Source organism: Notamacropus eugenii, chromosome 7, assembly GCF_028372415.1.
Source record: "Notamacropus eugenii isolate mMacEug1 chromosome 7, mMacEug1.pri_v2, whole genome shotgun sequence".
Classification (NCBI taxonomy): Eukaryota; Metazoa; Chordata; class Mammalia; order Diprotodontia; family Macropodidae; genus Notamacropus; species Notamacropus eugenii.
This window is the reverse complement of record NC_092878.1, coordinates 3,987,715-4,009,293: the sequence shown is the minus strand read 5'-3', so window position 1 is coordinate 4,009,293 and position 21,579 is coordinate 3,987,715. Positions and strand designations below refer to the sequence as shown.

General features: G+C 38.9%; 1 protein-coding gene across 2 annotated transcripts in view; it reads right to left on the bottom strand.

Moving 5' to 3' along the window:
- COPS2 (COP9 signalosome subunit 2) overlaps positions 1-21,579 on the bottom strand; it is a 46,917-nt gene that overhangs the window by 22,909 nt on the left and 2,429 nt on the right. The gene's annotated exons all lie outside the window — the stretch shown is intronic.

The window sequence follows — 21,579 nt, the reverse complement described above, 5'->3', positions numbered from 1 at the left end:
ACCTTAGTTCCCAGTCCTCCAGTGTTTTTGTCTTATTTACTCCTTTTCAACTCTCAAGCCTGGGTAGTGAAATAAAAATTTTGTAGACCTGTGTATGGGAAGAACAGGCAGTCTCACTCATTTTTACGGAACAGCACCAGGACAGCTGTCCAAACAAGTTCCCTACTCTCCACTGCCAAACAGAATTCACTTTCCTTTCATCTCCTGGCTGCAGACCAAACCTCTGCTACCCTTCCCAGCTGCTTGGACTAGGCAAGTCACCTTTCAACAATCTTTGCCTTCCTCCCACAAACCCCAGTTTTCTTTTGTTCCCACCTCACCTAGCAGCAAGGAGGAAAAATCTTCTATCAGGGATGAGAGAAAGAAAAAAGCCAACTGGACATTATAATGGGACCCATGCTTCTCCCTTTCTCCAGTCACCGCAACCAGCATCAGGGGCTAGGCCAGGCCTAACAGAGGGGGCTAGATAGTAGGGGGAGGATAGAATGCTGGGTCTGCAGTCAGCAAGACCTGAGTTCAAATCTACCCTCAGACACCAGCAGTGTGATCATGGGCCATTTAACCTGTCTGTTTCCTCAGCTATAAAATGAGGATTCTAACAGCTCCTACCTCTTAGGATTGTTCTGAAGATCGAATGAGATAAAGTGCTTAGCACAGCCCAACTGTTCTTGATCATCCACTTTCCCTTCTCACACAGCAAAACTGACTTAGAAAGTTTCAGAGTCATTTACTAATCTCTAGAGCAATCTTTTCTTCCTCCCCAAGGAATCACTCAACCTTTGTCCCAGGCAACTGGGGCTATTATTGTGGCCCAGACTTTGGTGGCCCTGTGTGTGTACCTAGGATCCCACCAAGCCTGCAAGGCTGTTGTGAGGACCAAACGAAATACTATTTATCAAGTGCTTAGCACAGTGCTTGGCACATAGTAGATTAATTTCTTTCCCCCAAGCTGAAACTCATAATGTTTGGTAACAGAAACAAGGTAATAAATTGAGTTCAGATAATATGGCAGCATCAGTAAACTGCAGATTAAATGAATTTAGGTTTGGTGGACTGGCCTACCGAAACTAAACATCATTTAGAACGATGTTTTTATTTCACTGTTCTGAGATACAAACAACTCAAATGAATGTTTCTGGCCCAGTTTGTTGCTAATTTGGGGGCTGTCTGCATAATGTTGTATAATTACAACACTAAATAGGAACTTTTAAACAATTTCCTTTATATCTTAATCACTTAACATGGTTTAACAGAAGGGCTCAACAGCTTTGGACCAATGGCAAGGAGTTCAAAATAAAAATGAATATAACCAATTGTGTTTATATTATCTTATGTGAAGAAGATATTTCCAGGACACATTTCTTACTGGACACTGCCATTGTGTAAATTTTAGCTTCTGGGGGAAAAAACTTGGGAAATCAAGAAGAAAAAAAATAGCGATATAGATAACTTCATGATCAAGCAGAAAATTTACTACAATGGTTAGATTTTGAAAATATGTTTTCCAGTTTATTATTCTACCAAACATGGCAGCACCTCTGAGGTATTAAAAAGGCGCTAACATTAATAACCATTACAAGATGTCTAACAATGAGTTCACAAATATGACTGGGGAAGGAGATGCTATTATCTTCATTTTACACACAATGAAACATGATTGGCCCAGAATCACACAGATAGTGTGTGAGGCAAGATTTGAAGTTAGGAAAATACATACGGCTTGGGATAAAATAACCAAAAAATTCTTCTTTATAAACATAAGATGAAAATTTCCTTCTCAGCTACAAGGTCACGGGCAAGATGTCAGAAGACAAAGGGCAAGTTGAAAGTAAATTAAGGGAAAAAACCCCAAAGCAAGGGTGTAGAGACAAGAATGTAATACATCTTTGGTCAGTAAATAGCAATACTGTCAAACTCCATAATGTTCTCCATGACGGGTAGGAGAACAATGAAGGACAGATCAGAGGACAATGAAGTTAATGCAGCAAATTTTAATCCAAAGCTTAAATGTTTGGTTTACTACAAATCAATGTTAAATTCTTTCCTTAAACAGTAGATAGCTGGTACAGAGTCACATTAAGTGCTAAGTCACCAGCAGTGTGCTCAGGGAAGGTGACCTCGGGAGAGAGCTGGATGACTCTGGAAGACAGAGGCTGAGGACTGTTTAACTTTGCCTCACTTAGCTCTCTTTGTGGTGGCCAAAAACTGGAAATCAAGAGGATGGCCATCAATTTGGGAACGGCTGAACAAGTTGTGGTATATGAATGTAATGGAATCCTATTGTGCTATAAGAAACGACGAATAGGAAGCCTTCAGAGAGGCCTGGAAAGACTTATATGAACTGATGCTAAGAGAAAGAAGCACAACCAGGAGAACTTTGTCCACAGCAACAACTGCAGTGCGTGAGGAATTTTTCTGGTAGACTTAGTCCTTCACAGCAAAGCAAGGATCTAAAAGATTCCCAATGGACTTCTGAGGCAAAATGCCTTTCACATCCAGAGAAAGAACTATGGAATTGGATCGCAGAATGAAGTAGACCATTTTCTTTTGTATTATGTTTTATTTTATGGTTTCTCCCATTCATGTCAATTCTTCTATTCAACATGACTAAAGTGAAAATGTATTTAATAGGAATATATGTGTAGAATCTATACAAGATGGCACGCTGTATCGGGGAGGGAGTGGAGAGGAGGAAGGAAGGAGGAGGAGGGAGGGGAAAAAAATCTAAGATATATGGAAATGATTGTAGAACACTGAAAACAAATTTTTTTTTTAAAAGAAAAGCAATTAAAATTCAATTAAAAAAACTTTAACTCATTTAAAACCCAATTCATGTGCAAGTCATGACATGGCTCCTATTGCGATGTCATTTGGTCCTCTTCTAAAATGAAGGACCATCACCATCAATTTGGTCATTACTTTCTTTGAGGGTGCAGGTTGCACATACTCTCCAACCTGCAAAGGTCATGATTCCACTATCAGCTACTATAATGAGTACCCTAATGTGACATCTAACCATGGATGATCATGAGCAGGTTAGAGGAGCGTTTATTCCATTTTGCAGTGATACAATTAGATGTGGGTTCCCTAATAACTAACAAAGAAAATAAATTTAAAAAGCTGTAAGTTTCTTTAAAGCAAGGACCCTGACTTGTACTTCCCATATCCCTCCCTCCACTGCACTACTGCGTGAGCAGCTCAATACAGACCTGCTAATTGACTGAAATGCATAAAGGAGCAATGTTTTCACCACCACTTTATAAATAAATGAAGTTGTCATCATGAAAGGTATATGAATACACATATAAAATCATCAGTCAATATGCATTTATTAAGCAACTACGTGCTGGGGGATACAGATGCAAAAAGTGAACAATCCCTGTTCTCAACGAGGACACGTTCTGTCAGCAGAGATAAAACACAGACAATAATCATATGGGAAATATTTATCATCACTTCTCAAAGGTCCTGAGGGACCTGAAATAGCATGATCTCCAAGTAAAACTCCACTCTCCTACTTCCTTATATAGGGGCTTAATAAGCTATCCACTCATGTCGTCATAGACAGTAAATTACCAATATTATTTCCATGAGTAAGGAAGCCCAGGCTCCATGACAGGCATTAAAAACGATTTACAAAGCTGATTGTCTTTGCATTCCTGGATGTTAGTGCTGACAGTTGTTTCTGAAGCTGTATAGTAGAAAAATACACGGAATCCAACTGGAAGATTTGGGTTTCAACTCTGACTCTGCCACTTTCTCTATGTGTGACTGAGCTTCTCCTCTTCTATCAATCCAGAGGGTCAGCCTGGACTTTCTCTAAGACTTTGGTCAAATCTAAATTGTTACCCCAATAAAGAACTACTGAAAAGGAGTCTCATGGTGGTTGTCTTACTTGGATAGTTTACATTTTGTTCTTTGACTCTCAGTCATAGGGACTGAAGGACTTAGAGGGGGAAGGAATCTTGAGACCACAGAGTCTCTCCCCTCTCCAATCTGGTCTCCACACAACTGACAGTTTGTTATTTGAATTCAGCAAGCATTCATTAAACAGCTACTACTGGCAATGCACTAATACACGAGCCACTGAAAATACGAAGATGAAAAACAACGTGACCGAAGCACAGGTGTCAGCACTTCATGAACCTCCTCACACAGTTCTAGTGGCTCCAAGGCCAAGGCTGCCTGATCATACTACTACAGGTTACCCTCCTTCACACAAGTTATTTCAGCCAAACCAGCCACTTCCTAGTTTTTGTATATGACATTCTAATTTCCATTTCTATGCTGCCTCCGTGTCTGATATGGACCACCACCTCCATAGCCTCTGCCTTTCAGCACTACTTGTTTCCTTCAAAGTTAGTTCTGCTAGAATTCTACTTTCTACAAGAAGTCTATTGTCCACCCCCCAAAATTTACTTTTAGGTGTGCTGGTTGAAACATATTTTCAATGGATCTTTGTACAAGAAATGGTAAAGGAGATGGGCTAGTTACATAAAAGGAATGAAGGGTAATAAATAAACAAGTGAGCCCAGCACTAGTACCCACAAGATGTTAAAACCTGGAAGGTCTCTAGCATGTAGGGAGGGTTTGAGATAAGATCAAGAATCACACAGGATGAGAAGGCGTTGTGATCTATTAGATTAGAAGGCACTGAGAGATTATGATCTTTATTAAAAGCTCATATTGATGAGAAAAAGGATCCAATTATGTACTGAACTATCATATAAATTCGGCCTGTTATTGCCTGGAACACTAGTCCTTGTTGGATAGCTCAGTAATATGCACTCAGCTAAGGGGATGCAGTGCAGAGGCAGTCACTCTGTTTCTCTTAGATAGCGTCCTGGACCTCCAGTCAGGAAGACCAACCTCAGACGCTTAACTAGCCTGTGACCCTGGTCAAGTCATTTAACCTTTGTCTGCCTTAGTTTATTCAAATGTAAAATGGGTACAAAAGTATCAAATGAGATCTTTATTAAGCACTTAGTACGGTACCTGGCACATGGTTGGTGCTTAATAATTTCCTTTTTTTCCTCCTTTCCATTCAGCCATTAGGGATTACATCCATTCCCTTGGAATGGTACTAGAGTGAGGGTGTTAATGAACAGCAGGTTATAGGAAGCAGGGATAGGGAGTTACATTAGTAACTTACAGGACAGAGGTGCTTCAATGGGTAGACTTATTTTTAGGTAGCTTTTTAAAGTGACTGATCACAGTGTGTCTAATTAATGGGATCAGAGCAGGGGCCCTTAACCTTTTGTGTCAGACCCTTCTGGCAATATGGTGAAGTATATAAATTCCTTGTGTTTTAGATGTCTAAAATACAATGCAGATGATTACCTAGGGAAACAAAGGTTAATGGAAATATAGATGTAATTTTTTTTCCCATCCAAATTCACCAAGAGCTATCTCTCCTCTACTCTAGCAGTCATTTAAACCCAGGGGTTCTTAATCCCGTATCTGAACATAGAACCCCTGGGTTTAGATGACTGCTAGAGTTAAGGAGGGATAGTTGTAGCTCCCAGAATACAAAAGGAAGGGGCTTTGAAGGTCTGATTCCTTTATATAACCACCTCACTTACAGTTCTGAAATGCAGGTGAGTAGAAGGTCTTAGAAGAGATGATTGGCACTGTGTGTTTCAAGTGAGGAATGGGGAACCAGGAAGAAAATATTAAAGTGGGAAGGAAAAAATGTCAAGCTCTTGTTAGGGATATGTACGTGTGTGACATTTTTAAGTCTTGTTAGGGATATGCACGTGTGTGAGATTTTTAAGTCAAGTGTTTGTAAGTCAGGGACCACCAATGTATCCCTTTTTATTACACTCTAAGCTCCTTGAAGGTGGGCACCATATTATTTCTCCTCATGGTATTTTCAGTGGCCAGTATAGTGCACTGCCTATAGTAATCATTTAACAAATGTTTGCTGACCTCAAATAACTGAATAAGTGATGTGTTCCAATTTGCAGAAAATGTCACATGCAGAAGACATTGTTTAAGATCATAGCCCTGATATCACCATACCTAAACACACAAAAAACAAATGTTTAAATTTTAAGTACAATAGCATTTATAGACTTAGTTTCTTGGAATAAAATCTAAAATTGCTTCAGATACAAAAAAGTGTGGTATTCTACATTAGAACTCTTTTAAAGAAGCGAATGCTCAGTAATCAGTAGATTTTTCACTTAAGTAGAATAGACATTTTCAGACCTTGGCAGTCTCACCTCAAAACCTTTAGCTGATTTTTTGGGGGTAGAGATTCTCTAGCAAAAAAAACCAGATGGCTTTTAACTATTACCTGTGCTTCCCAAAGGTGTTCTGATCAATCTAGATTATAGGGTACAGTGGAGGTCATGATGGCTGAGGCATTCTGTTAGTGGAGCTGTGAATTAATCCAACTGTTTGGTTATCAAATTGGAATTGTGCAAGAAAAGTCTTCATAAGCAAACCATTTTCTTTTGTATTATGTTTTGGTTTGTCTTATGATTTCTCCCATTCATTTGAATCCTTCCATGCAACATGATTAAGGTGAAAATGTATTTAATAGGAATGTATGTGCAGAACCTACATAAAACTGTAGGCCATCTCAGGGAGGGAGTGGGGAGGTAGGGGAAAAATATAAGATATATGGTAGTGATTGTAGAATACTGAAAACACATAAAATAATAACAAAGAAAGGTCTTCATATTCTTTAATCTGCAAAATGTCACAACCCATCCACATCCTTTAACCTCAAGATTCCACTATTCTACTACATGTATCCCAAGGAAGTCAAAGATAGAAATGACGATCCAATATATATCAAAATATTCCTAGCAACACTGCTGTGGTAACAAATTGGATTATGGCTAAAAATGTCGTATAAGTATAGTATATAAAGTGAAAGAATATTATGCATTAAGAAATTACAGATATGAGAAATATGGGCAATTTTTAATGAACTGAGAGTAAAGCAAGCAGAATCAAAACAATATACAGCGTCTACTACAACGTAAGTGAAAATATCCCTAAAAAGAAGCCGAAATGAGTAAATGCGAAGGACCTGAAGGAAATCTCTGCTGGTCCATGTTGAACATCTAAGCTGAGAGCAGGGAACAGTATTACCAAAACTCTGACGCTAACACTACTTTTATTTTTACACTGGCGTGAAACATTATTCAATAAAAGTAGCAATTGATCAGTTGAAACTGACAAATGGCCCATATTATGGCAGTCCTTGAGGAGAGGAAATAAAACAAAACAAAGCACAGTGCAAACGGTGCCACTGCTGGGTTTAAACAAGACTGTCTATTGCTGCTTTTACTGATGGATGGTCTTTAATGTCATTAGTTTGGAATAAATAAAGGGTTAGCAGTCTGAAGATGGGGCCACTTAGTTAACCACGGACTTAGGCACACAGCCTGCTTTTCTAAAAGGAAAGCAGCTTTAGTCAAGCACATGCATCATTCACTTGGTTCAGGGGAAAGATCAGCACCGGGAACTTCAGAGAAGACACAAACAGAGAAACAAAGATCAATCAACAGACAGGGCTTCCAACCGTCTGACAGATCAACACGCAAGTTACCAGAGAGCAAAGCAGCAACGTCTGGGTTTTCAAAGGGGTGGTGGGGAGTGGGAGGGCAGGTCCTTACCTGCAGCCCAGAGTCTAGACTGCCAAAACATGCACTTCCAAAGAGTAAGCCCCAAAGTAAAACCTCACTCACCACAGAGTATTTACACTTTTTTCGGAGCCAGAGGGCATCACAACCCTAGAGAACCAGTGCCTCGGGAACCAAAGGTATGGGCCTTCCAACAAATCTCCCCTAATCAAACTCCCCTAAAAAGGTAGGCCCATTAAAGGGTGGGGAAGATCTTTAATTCATTAGCATTACAAGAAAAATCCCCTCAATAAAACAAACTTAGTCAAAAGGCCACACCCAAGAACCTTGGAGGCCACACGCAGCCTCAAGGTCAGATTTCCTACCAAGCATCTAGTCCTTCCAGCTAAGCAGTCCTACCAGAATTTGTCCTCTGCAAGTAAAAACTTCAAGAATCCACGGTCACCTCCATATTCCATCTTGTTGTTGAGTTGTTTCAGTTATGTCTCTTTGTGACCCTACTTGGGCTTTTCTTGGCAAAAAACACTGAAGTGGTTTCCCATTTTTTTCAGCTCCCAGGAGCTAAGTATCTGAGGCTGGATTTTAACTCAGGTATTCCTGGCTGGGCCTGGTGTGGCACTATCTGGCTGCCCCACATCCCATGTGGGAACTGAAACAGGACTTTAGGCAGCGTGAAAGAAATAGACAGAATACTGAACTTATGAGTCAGGAAGACCAGAGTTCAAATCTTGCCTGAAACTCTTATTAGTTCCATGATCCTGGGCAAGCTGCATAAAGCTCTCTCCACCTCATTTTCCTCACCAGTAAAATCTGTCACAGGGCTGTTGGGAGGATCAAATGAGACATCTAAAAGGCTTTGTAAAAACTTTAAAATGCTATACAAATGCTAGCTATAATGACTACTTTACTGCAGTGGAGGTAGATGTAAGAAACTATTAAAATCTGAGACACAGTAACAACTCACTTTTATTCACAAGTCAGACACCTGGCAATCACAACCTCAAGGAACATAGCCTTGATAAAAGTAGATAAATATGGTGTCAGAATCAAACAGGTATAATAAGTTCTAGCTCTAATTCCATTTCACTATGAAGGAGAGGTTATTTTAGGCTTTTCTTACTCAGAAGCTACTACTGTTTAACATAAAATTCTCAACAAACAGTTTTAATGGAACCAACTACAGTTCCAGAGGAGTCTTAATGAAAAAAAACAACTGCTATCTACCTTAAGGGAGAGAACCAATGGACTCACAGTACAGACTGAAGTCAATCTGCTAAGGCAAGAATCTGTTTTGCTTCACTACAATATTTTTACCAGATTTTTTTCCTTGCTTTCTCAATGGAGAGGGGAAGAGGGAAGGGAAAGGGATAGAATTTGGAACTGAAAAGAAAGTTAAATAAAAAAACCCTAAAACCCACAAAAGATTAGAAGCAAAGAACTGAAACAGAATTAAAGTTAGAGGGGGAAGCAGAGGGTAATGAAAAAAGGGAAGAGAGTAGTGGAGGTGAAGGCAATAATGATTTTGGGAGAAAAGTATTATAATATCTTCAATTTCCTCTACTTAAGAAGGTATGTTATATACTACTAAAGATATTTAAAGCTTTGGTCCTTTCAGTGGCAAGCTTCAGTCATCAAGGAAAACTCATTTACGTAGAGTTCTCATGTATTTTGATAATACTACTCTAACTTGTAAAAGTTTCCTAAAATAGCAGCATGAATTCGGTCAACTCGTACAAAAGACCTCCCCCCTCATACTTTCAGAGATCTTACAAAAAAACTGAAATGAGAATAATTATATTGAGGTTTTTTTTCTTTAAAAGATAAGCACACAGGACAAAATTCGGCCAGTATCTGAAAGTAAATTATTATCACAGTGTCATAGAGAGAGCGCTGACCTTAGAGTCAAGAAGACCTGAGTTTGCTTCCACCTCTGATGTATACTGGTTGTGTGACCCTGGGCATATCACTTAATCTCTTGGTATTCTAAGCAACCCTCAAAAACCTCCAACTGCAGAGAATGAGAACTTCTTCATCTGAGAATTCCCTGTTTCAATAAATTCACAGGTCCAGTCCCCATCTTCAATATGGATATTTATGATATAGAAAATGGAATATTCATTCTAAATATCAATCCATTTTAAAGTTCTTCTTAGCTTAAGGATTACATAAAATTTAAAGACAAAATTTCTATAATACATATAAACTTTCTTTTATCACCCTGCCCTGTCATAATAGGACCACTTACGCTTTTATCTTTTAAAGGTTTTCTTTATATGAAACTTTTTATGGACTTGAGGTTCTCATTTTTACAACTGACCTGGCTGCACAGCATGGAAAAGTCTGGGGGTCTTTGTAATATTTTCTAAGAGGAGGCTCCAGTGCTAAGTGAACTTTTTGCCGTGTTTTTAGTAATCTTTCAAAATTTACTTTGATGAATAATTATAAAAAGATCACCATTTACAATACTAATAACTGCTGTGTCTCAGGGACACAATTTTGTGTAGCACAATTGTGTAAGAACATTAACATATATTAATGAAGGTATGTTGCAATGGCAGGATGTTAGAGAGTCACTCTCCTTGGTCAAAAAACCCCAGTGGCCTGTCTGCTGTCCTGAGGATCATAAAAACTCTTCTGTTTGGCATTTAATGTCCTCCATCATCTAGCTGCAGCCTACCTTTCTAGGCTGATAATGTTCATGTCTTTCAAACAGTTTCTGGTCCAGCCAATCCACTACTCTTTGTTCCTCGCAGATGACATTCCAGCTCCTATAGAGTCCCTCTGCTCAGGCTTTTCTCCATGCATCAAACCTTCCTGTCTCTTAAATCCCATTTTTCTTCAAAGCTTAGTTCAAGCGCCAAGTCACACAGGAGGTTCTTCCTCATTTCTACAACTGCTATTGCCTCCACTCCAACTAATGAAATTATCGCGAAATTATCTTGTACATACTTGAATGCCTATGCGCTGCCCACCCTTCCATATTTCCAGGTAAGCTCCTTGAAGGCAGAACTCTTTTTTTGGGTTGTTTTTGTCTTTGGTGCCAAAAGAGCGTGGCACACATTAGATATTTAATAAATACTTGTGGATGAATATGAGGATATGACATAAATCATTCAAGTTCAGAATAATCAAAATAAATTCATTAGAGAGAGAACAGAAAATGCTTTGCAAGCTGGAGGAGTGGGGTTTAAGAGAAGGGAAGAAATAGAGAAGCTGTTTTTTTTCCGCACTCCCAAAGTTAAAAAAGGCAGTTATAATTTTAAAATAGGAACAGCACTAGAGTCAAGTCAAAGGATTTGCTTTATATTTTTTTGCTCAAAGAAGTTGAAAAGGGCACTGGTGCTAAACAAATATTTACTTGGTGTTCGCTGGCTCCTGGGACAATAAACAGGGTACTGTGTGGGATACACTACGGCCTTCCTTGATGATTAGGGTCATGTAAGATGACCATCTATCTCAGAATGAGACAGTCCCCTTTTCAAAGAAATCTTTTATTTTATACTGAAACCTTACAAAACAACTATCTTTTATTAGACAAATATCTTTTATTAGACCAAGTTTTGGTTCTGGGGAATAAAAAGATGAAAAACAGAAGTCTTCAAATAGTTTAACATCAGAAAATACAGTCTCGGTATATACATCCTAGATTCTCTTACTAGAAATATGTGGTTTATACGTAAATGTTAAAACCCTTTTTGAACTAATTTTCTGCTGATGTCACCTCTTGGGGCTAATATGTTACATATTTCATATATTTAATGGCACTTTTATAAGTCTAATTTTAATGTGTTCAAGTTTTAAAAGGTATCTCTTTATCCTGAGATTTTAAGATCTGTTAAAGGAGTGTGCATTCTTATGATTTTATAGATTTAAATCTTGTGCTCTTTTTGATCACTTTTCAGGCAGAATAATCCTAATTCTTTAAAAAAAGATACTTATAATAAACCTAGCATTTAATCATCAATACAGGTTAATCAAGCATAAATACTTATTAAACTCCTACTATGTGCCAGATACTATGCTAAGTGTTGGGGATACAAAAAGAGGCAAAAGATAGTGCCTGCCTTCAAGAAGCTCCCAATCTAACAGGGAAGACAACTTGCAAACAAATATATACAAAGGTGCCAACATGGTGGAGAGAAGCCAGGAAGTTACCTGAGTTCTTAGAAGCAACATTAAATTAAGCCTCTAAAAAAAAATTCTGGAGTGACACAATCCACAAAAAGCAGGAGTGAAACAATTTCCCAGCCCAAGACAATGTAGAAAGACTTCAGGAAAGGTCTATTTAACTTGGGCAAATGTGGAGTGCAGCCCAGCACTGGTAGTGCCCATGCAAGCCAGTGGGAGGCTCTTAGCCACAGCAGGGATCAACTGAGGCCCTGTGGTTGTGGCACAGCAGGCCAGCTGTGAGATCTCCAGCAAACTGCCATCCCTGGAACCCAGGGCACAAAAGGCACAACTAAGCCAGGCCATCCCAGCTTAGTAGGCAAATTGCGAGCCCTAGAAGCCCTGGAGTAGAAAACCAGGGACCAGGCCCCTGGCTCCCCAGTGCAAGAAATTTGGGACAGTGCTCTTTGTACCCCAGGAGCAGAGCTCAACTTTTAAAAAATTGAGCAAAAACCAAAAAAGAGCCCTGACCACAGAAAGCTACTTTGGGAACTGGGAAGATCCAAATGCAAACTCAGAAGAGGACAACAATGTCAAAATGCCTACATGTGAAGTCTCAAAGGGATTGGTCTCAAGCCCCAAAAATCCTCTGGGAAGAACTCAAAAAGGATTTTAAAAATTAAGTAAGAGAGATAGAAGAAAAATTGGGAAAAGAAATCAGAGTTATGCAATAGAATTACAAAAAAAGAGTCAACAACTTGGAAGAGAAAGCACAAAAATTGACTAAAGAAAACAACTCTTTAAAAAACAGAATTGGCCAAATGGGAAATGAGGTACAAAAGGTAACTAAAGAAAATAATTCCTTAAAAATCAGAACTGGGCAAGTCAAAGCTAATGACTATGGGACACCAAGGATTAGTCAAATAAAATCAAAAGAATGAAAAAATAGAAGAAAATGTAAAATGTTTCATTGGGGAAAAAAATTGACCTGGAAAACAGATCCAGGAGAGAAAATTTAAGAATTATTGGACTAGTTGAAAGCCAAGATGAAAAATGAAAAAAAGAATCTGGATGGCATCTTTTCAAGGCCAAGAAAACTGCCTTGATATCCTAGAATCAGAGGGTAAAACAGTCATTGAAAGCAACAACTGGTAACCTCCTGAAAGAGATCTCAAAATGAAAACTCCAAGGAATATGATCAAGGAGTCACAGAGGGGACTGCACAGGACTTAGTGGCTTCAAAATGAAAGACTGGAGGACTTGGAATATATTCTGGAAGGCAAAGGAGCTTGGACTACAACCAATAATCAACTACCCAGCAAAATCTAGCATAAACTTCCAGGGTAAAAGATGGATATTCAATGAAGCAGAGGACTTTCAAACTGTCCTGATGAAAAGACCAGAGCTAAACTAAAAACATGCTCTTCAAAGACAAGACTCAAGAGAAGCACGAAAAGGTAAGCAGGAAAGAAAAGCACAGTAGCCAACAACATTAAACTGTTTCCATTCCTACATGAGAGGATGGTATTTGTAACTCTTAACTGTATCTCTATGCTTAGACAGAAGGTGTGGGTATAAGTCGATGTTGATGTGATGGTGAAAAAAAGGACTATACTGGGAGAAGAAAGGGGAAGGCAGAATGGGGTAAACTATAATCACACGAAGAGGCATGAATGACTTATTCAGTAGAGGGAAAGAAAGGAGGGAAGCGAAGGAAGCGAGCATTGTCTGAACCTTACTCTTGCTTAAAGAGGTAATAACATACACACCCAGGTGGGTAAAGAAAGCTCTGTACCCTGCAGGGAAGTAGGAGGGGAAAGGAGAAAAGAAAAAGTGATGTGGTGTTAGCAGGGAGGGCATACTGAAGGGGTGGTGGTCAGAAGCAAAACAGTGGTGAGGGTGAAAGGAGAGAGAGAAATATAAACAAGGGAGAAACAGAATGGAGGGAAATACACAGTAATCATGACTGTGAACGGGAATGGCATGAACTCTCCCGTAAAATGGAAGGAGATAGCGGAGTGGATTAAAAGCAAGAATCCTACAATATGTTGTTTTCAAGAAACACATCCGAAGCAGAGAGAGACACATACACACACAGTAAATGTAAAAGGCTAGAGCAGAATATATTATGCTTCAGCTGAAGTTAAAAAAGCAGGGGTAGCAATCCTCATCTCAGAAAAAACAGAAACAGATCTAACTGAAAGAGACAAGGAAGGAAAACTACATCTTGCTAAAAGGTACTAAAGACAATGAAGTAATATCAATACTAAACATATGCCTCCAGCTGTATAGCATCCAAATTCTTGGAGAAGTTAGGTGAGTTACAGGAAGAGACAGACAACAAAACTGCATTACTGGGGGACTTCCACCTGCCCCTCTCAGAATTCGATAAATCTAACCACAACCTAAACAAGAAAGAAGTTAAGGAGGTGAACAGAATTTTAGAAAAGCTGGATATGGCAGACCTCTGGGGGGGAGAATAGAGAACATATCTTTTCCCTCAGCAGCGCATAGCACCTACACAAAAACCGACCATGTATTAGGGCACAAAAACCTCACAATCTGATGTCGAAAGGCAGAAATGCTAAATGCATCCTTTCCAGATCATGATACGGTAAAAATTGGAAACTAAATAATCTAATCTCAAAGAATGAGTGGATCAAACAACACAATCAGTAATTTCATCAAAGAGAAAGACAATAATGAGACCACATACCAAATACATGGAATGCAGTCAAAGCAGTACGTATGGGAAGTTATTTATCTCTAAACGCTTACATGAATAAAACAGAGAAAAAGCAGATCAATGAATTGGGCACGCAATCTAAAAAGCTAGAAAGGAGCCAAATTAAAAATCCCCAATTAAAGACCAAATTACAAAATTTGAAACTCACAGGAGAGATGAATAAAACTGAAAGTAAGAAAATGAAAACAAATAATTAATATATTTGGGGGGGGGAAATAGCATAAGAAAACTATTGAACTAATAAATAAAACTAAGAGCTGGATTATTAAAAAAAAACCACTATGATAAAATAGATGAAACCCTAGTTAATTTGATTAAAAAATTAAAAAAACTAAATTACTAGTATCAAAAATGAAAAGGGTGAATTCACCACAAATAAAAAGAAATTAAAGCAGTAATTAGGAGGTTTTACCCAACTGTATGCCAATAAATCTGACAATTTTAGTGAAATGGATGAATGTTTACAAAAATATAAATTGCTCAGATTAACAGAAGAGGAAATAAAATACTTAACCCTATCTTAGAAAAAGAAACTGAACAAGCCATCAATGAATCCCCTAAGAAAAAGATCTCCAGGGCCAGACGGATTTACAAGTGAATTCTACTAAACATTTAAAGAATAATTCATTCCAATGCTATATAAACTATTTGGAAAAATAGGTGAAGAAAGAGTCCTACTAAATTCCTTTTAATGACACAAATATGGAGCTGATACCTAAATCAGGAAAAGCCAAAACAAAGAAAGAAAATTACTGACCAATTTCCCTAATGAATATTGAGGCAAAAATTTTAAATAAAATATTATCGAAGGGATTGTGGCAATTTATCAGCAGATTAATACACTATGACCAAGAATGATTTATCTCAGGAATTCAGGGCTGGTTCAATATTAGGAAAACTATTAGCATAACTGACCCTATCAATAACAAAACCCCCCAAAATATAATTACCTCAATCGATGCAGAAAAAGCTTTTGACAAAATACAGCACTCATTCCTATTAAAAACGCTGGAAAACATAGGAATAAATGGAGCTTTTCTTAAAATGATAAGCATTATCTATAACAGGGATAAGCTCGAAGCATTTCCAGTAAGATTGGCAGAGAAACAAGGATGTCCATAATCATAATTATTATTCAACATCGTACTAGAAATGTTAGCTTTAGCAGTGAGAAGAAAAGGAAATTGAAGAATTAGAACAGGCAACGAGGAAACAAAACTATCATTCTTTGAGCATGATATGATGGTGTGCTCAGAGAAGCATACGAGAATCAACTGAAAAACTTGAAATAATTAACTTCAGCAAAGTTGCAGGATACAGAACAAACCCACACAAATCATCAGCATTTCTATATATTAACAACAAAGCCCAGTAGCAAGAGATAGAAAGAGAAATTCCATTTAAAATAACCGTAGACAATATAAAATACTTAGGAGTCTATTGCCAAGGCAACCCAGGAACTATATGAACGCAATTACACAACACTTTTCACACAAAGTCAGATCTAAACAACTAGAAAAATATTAACTGCTCATGAATAGGCTGAGATAATGTAACAAAAATGACAATTCTACCTGAATTTACTTGTTCAATGTCATACCAATCAAAGTGCCAACAAATTATTTTGTAGAGCTAGAAAAAATAATAACAAATTCATCTGGAAGAACAATAAGAGGTCAAAATGCCTGACCCCGCAGAGCAGAATAAAGTCCAAATGGGTGCACGATGTAGGTATGAAGGGTGATACTATCAACAAACTAGGGGAGCAAGGAATAGTTTGTCAGATTTATGGAGAATGGAGGAATTTATGACCAAACGAGATAGAAAACATTGTGAAATACAAAATGGACAACTTTGATTACAACAAATTGAAGTTTTTGCACAAAGCCAATGCAACCAAGATTAGGGGGGAAGAAGAAAACTGGGAAAGAATTTTTACAACTAGTGCCTGTGATAAAGGCCTCATTCCCAAAATATATTGAGAACGGAGTCAAATTTACAAAAATCAAGCCATTCTCCAATTGATAAATGGTCAAAGGATATGAACAGGCAGTTTTCAGAAGAAATTAAAGATGTCTATAGTCATATGAAAAAATGCTCTCAATCACTGATTAAAGAAATGCAAATCAAAACAACTCTGAGGTACCACATCACACCTCTCAGATTGGCTACTGTGACAAAACAGGAAAATGATAAATACTGGAGAAGATTTGGAGGGTTGGAACACTAATTCATTGTTGGGGAGGTGAGCTGACCCAACCATTCTGGAGAGCTATTTAGAATCATGACCAAGGGGCTGTAAAAATGCGCATACCCTTTGACCCAGCAATACCACTTCTAGGACCGTACCCCAAAGAGATCTTCAAAATGGGAAAAGGACCTATATGTATAAAAGTATTTATGGCATCTCTTTTGTGGCTGCAAAGAATTGGAAACTGAGAGGATGCCCAATAACTGGGGAATGGCTGAACAAGTTGTGGTGTACACATGCAATGGAATTCCACTGCGCTGTAAGAAATGATGAGCAGGTGGATTTCAGAAAAAAGCCTGAGAAGACCTACGTGAATAGATGCGGAGTGAAATGGTCAGAAGAACCAGGAAAACTACACGGTCACAGCGACACTGTGCGACGATCAATACGACAGACTGAGCTCTTCTCAGCAATATGATGATGCAAGACAATTCCTGAAGACTCATGTCCAGAGAACTACGGAGCCTGAAGGCAGACTGAAGCGCACTACTTTTGTTTTTTTTTAGCCTTTCCCTTTTGTTCTGCTTCTTCTTTCACAACATGACTAAAGTACAAGTGTATTGACATGCTTGCACATGTATAACCTATATCAGAAATGCTTGCTGTCTTGAGGAAAGATGGAGAAATGTTAGAACACAAAATTGTTTAAAAAATGAATGTTGAAAATTATCTTTACATGTAATTGGAAAAAATAAAATGCTATTCCCCCCCCGCCAAGTCACATAGAGGAGGGAAGGGCATTCCAGGCATTAGGGGCAGTCCCAGAGATGGTATATCTTGTTTAGGGAGCAGCAAGGAGGCCAGGAGTCAGATGTAAGACTAGAAATGGGGACAAGGCTATGACGGGCTTTGTATGAGTCCGTGACACTGGAGGCAATGGGGAACCACCGCAGTCTGAGCGTGGGAATTGCCGAGAGCAGCCCAACCAGTCCTTCAGGAAAATCACTGGTGTTTGGGGGCGAACAGACAGCTCCCACCACTAGGTGGGAGAGCCACCAAAAGGTCTAAATTGGCTTTACAACTTCTGTTGTAAAATGAATGAATTCAAATCAAATTAATGAATTGCAATGTATTAAATGGAAACTTTGCAGTCTCATCAACATTCTTTTTTAATTTATTCCCATTTACTCTCCCTTTGACATCACTGCAGGCAGGCTGGGCCTGGTGCACACTTCTTTTTTCTGCATTCTTTAAAAGAAAGGCCTTTCCATATTTCTTCGTATTCCTCATGTATGTTATCTTAACTGTTCTGCAGTATTCCATCTCATGAACATGGAATGATTTAACCATTCTGTTATTGCTGGGCATTTGGGTTATTTCTTGTTTGTTTTTTTTTAATTGCAAATAATGTTGCTATTAAAAGAACTTTTAAATAGCTTAAAGCTGGACCTGAGAATGCACACCTGGAATCCTCGAGGATCTCTTGGGCCTGCATGGGCTATACCAGGAGGGCATCTGCACTTAGTGTGAGACCAGTATGGGGAAAAAGGAGGGTGAAGTTCCCAGACTGATCAGAGTGGGACTCTTATTTCTAGTCTGGCCAAAACAGAACCTTTTGGAGTGGGCTGGGGGTGGAAGTTGGGGAGGATAAAAACTCAACTCTTCAGAGTATATTGCCACCCATAGGTTCTAATCTTTTAGATTATGCTTCAGCAGTCCTCTCTCTTGTCAATCGTTTAGTCTGAGTCTTTTCTATTTTCATTATACAGGGTACTACCATAAATAATAAGACCAATTAAAAATATATACTAGACTATATACTGCAAAGAGCAATGGCTAAATATGCATTAAGTATTGTGCTAAGAACTGGGAATGCAAAGAGGAAAAAATATTCCGAGCTCTCAAGAGCTCATGGATGAGGGAGACACAATTAATTATGTACAAACAAGATACATACACAGGATAAACTGGAGATCACAAAGATACGGCACTAGAAAGAATTAAGGGAGATCTAGAAAGGCTTCTAGTTAAAGATGAGATGTTAACTAGCACTTGAAAGAGGCCCGGAGACAGGGATGAGGAAGGAGAATCTGAACCTAAGAGGGAGATGGAGTATGGATGTGGGGGAGAGTCTCCTGACTCCACTATCTGGTGTTCTTTCCACTCCACCTTGGGAGGTATCAGGACAGTATCATAGAAAGAGTGCTGAAGTTGGAGTGATGGGTCTTGAGTCTGAATTCCAGTTCTTTCATTTACTATCTGCATGTCCTTGGTCCAAGTCAACTGCTCTGGGCTTCAGGGTGCCCATTTATAGAGATGAGAAGGGTGAACAAGATGACCTCCGACGTCTCCACCAGACACAGACTGATGATGATTCTGCAACATCGTACCCTTATTCCAACAGCGTCTTCTTTGCTTAAAACTATCTTCAAAAATGTGCCAAACAGAAACTTTCATTATTTTGTAGTTATGATACTTATTCACTAGATTTGGCTTTGAATCAGTTTTGGATGTTTCCAAAAATTCACTAATAATTCAGAAGACCAGACAGCCAGTGCTGAAAACCATTCTGAAGGAAGTGTTCGCAGAATCACAGATTTAGAGCTCCAAACGATTCCAGGCTACCTAATTTAATCTTCTCTTTTTAAAAAGGTGGAAACTCAGACCCAGAAAGGTTGAATGATTCAGAGCTCCTGGAGTAACAGAGCTAAGTGATAAAAACCCAGACTTCTGACTACAGGTCTAAGCATTCCTTCCACTGCACTCTCTAAATGTTTTCTAAAAAATGTTCTCAGCACTGGCAGATTAAAATATGTGCTTCCCAATATGATTATTTTGAAGGGAACAACACTTCTGTATGTACACTCATTTTTTAAAAAATCAGTCACACCTTCACGTTTACAGTCACCCTTTCTCAAAATAATACAAATTTAATCCCACACACATTTCAAGAATGACTATACCACATGTTTACATAGGGATACAGTAATATTTTTTGTTTTGCTGCAATGTCCTTCTTGATGATGCCCAACACTTAAATGGCTTTTATGACTATGGGAGGATAGCAGGCCTCTATCCCTTGGAAACTATAACAACTCTAGGTTCCCATCCTGGATTGTGGAAGCTCACTCAGGGCCTTTCATTTTATGTCTGTGGTTTGTATTTGTTATCCTCCAATGGACTATATGCTCTTGTTAAAACATGAATTTGTATTCCATTTCCATCAAATTGACTCTTCTCAGTCAAAAACATATTATCTGCTAACTTAAAGTCTACATCCTCATTATAACATTAGAGATCAATCTCCAATATGCCGAAAAGTTACTTTCTGTGATGACACTGTTAACAAGAGATGAAACCAAATTTTCATAAGATTCATCCCCCCATAAAGCATATAAGATCACCAAGTCCCACTTGAAAAACTGAACAAGTGTTTTGAAAAACATGTTATTAAATAACACAAGAAGAGGAACGCTAGATTACTATACTTTCTGGATAATTTTATGGAAATAAATGCACGTGACCACACTCAACAATATATAAATGCTTACAATTTGCAGGCAACGCACTAACATTAGAACCTTATTATATGATATCTGGTATAACACAGAGCTGTACCGAATCCTTTTCAGGTTAGTATCGGAAGCACCTGACAACTTCATTAAATCATGATAACGTATGATCCAATTTCAGTACAGGTAACTCACCAATAACATTATTTTAACCAAAATATCATAAATTAGCTTTGCAATAAATATTGGGAGTTGTAAGTATGGAACACAGCTACAGATCTTCAAGGCCTGCACTGACCTAAAGCACATTTATCTATCAATCTCCCTTTCTTTTCCTCCTATGGCTGCTCCTTGTATCATGAGGCAAAGAAAACACACGTGTCAGCCGACAACAAATGCCACATTCCCATGTAAATCAAATGAGAACATGCCAGAAAGGAGAGATAAAATATATTGAATTTCTTCTAGGTTTGCTGCCTTTTTTCATTCCTTCTAGACCTTGGGTACATGGGCCAACGATTACTTTCATAAGTGATGCAATGATAAGGTTTAAAATAAACCCAGATTCTCCTTTCTCAGACATTACTGTATGACACTCTATTCTCTAAATTTGTAAGAATACTAGCTGAACGCGACAGGCTTATGGAAAAATAAAGTTTGGATTCCCTGAGATCAGTCCACACGCAGGCCCAGCTTCGAGCTAAGGAGATGAACAAGATGGCTCAGTAAAACAGAGCGTCTGGTCTACAGGACACATCTGGCCTCATCTCTGCATCCGCTCAGCTGCCCAGTCTGGGCAGTTTCACTTCCATAACGTCTTTCCCCTGGACCTCTCCTCCTCCTGAGGCTGTCCCCACAGGGGGGCCCGAGGGACCTTCCTAAACTGAAGGACTCTCCCCTGAGCTCCAGGGACACCTGACTGCCTAGAGGACACGTCCAGCTCTCACGACCCACACACACGGGCCTGCTTGCTGGGTTCCATGTCCAGACTCTTGAGCTTCTGGACTGACTGCTACCGTTCCTTGAATGCACTCCCCCTCCTCACTCCTTCTTCACAAGAAGCCTTTTCTGACGCACCCTCGCTGGGGGCTTAGCTCCCTTCCAAAACTAGTCAGTGCTCATTCTGTAGATATATCAACATGGGCGTCCAGGTGGTGCGGTGGGTAGAGTGCTAGGCCTGGAAGTCAGGAAGAAACCTTCCTGATTTCAGATGCTCCCACGAATGGGCACGTCACTTCATCCTGGTTGCCTCAGTACCCTCATTTGTAAAAAGAGTGGAGGAGGAAACTGCAAATCACTCCAGTATCTCTGCCAAGAAAATCACTACTGAATAACGAAGATCCATAGATATGTGTGTGTATACGCTTGCCTCTACCTTAAGAACATCAGCAACCTGAAGGCACGTGAGATTTCACGGTCATCTTG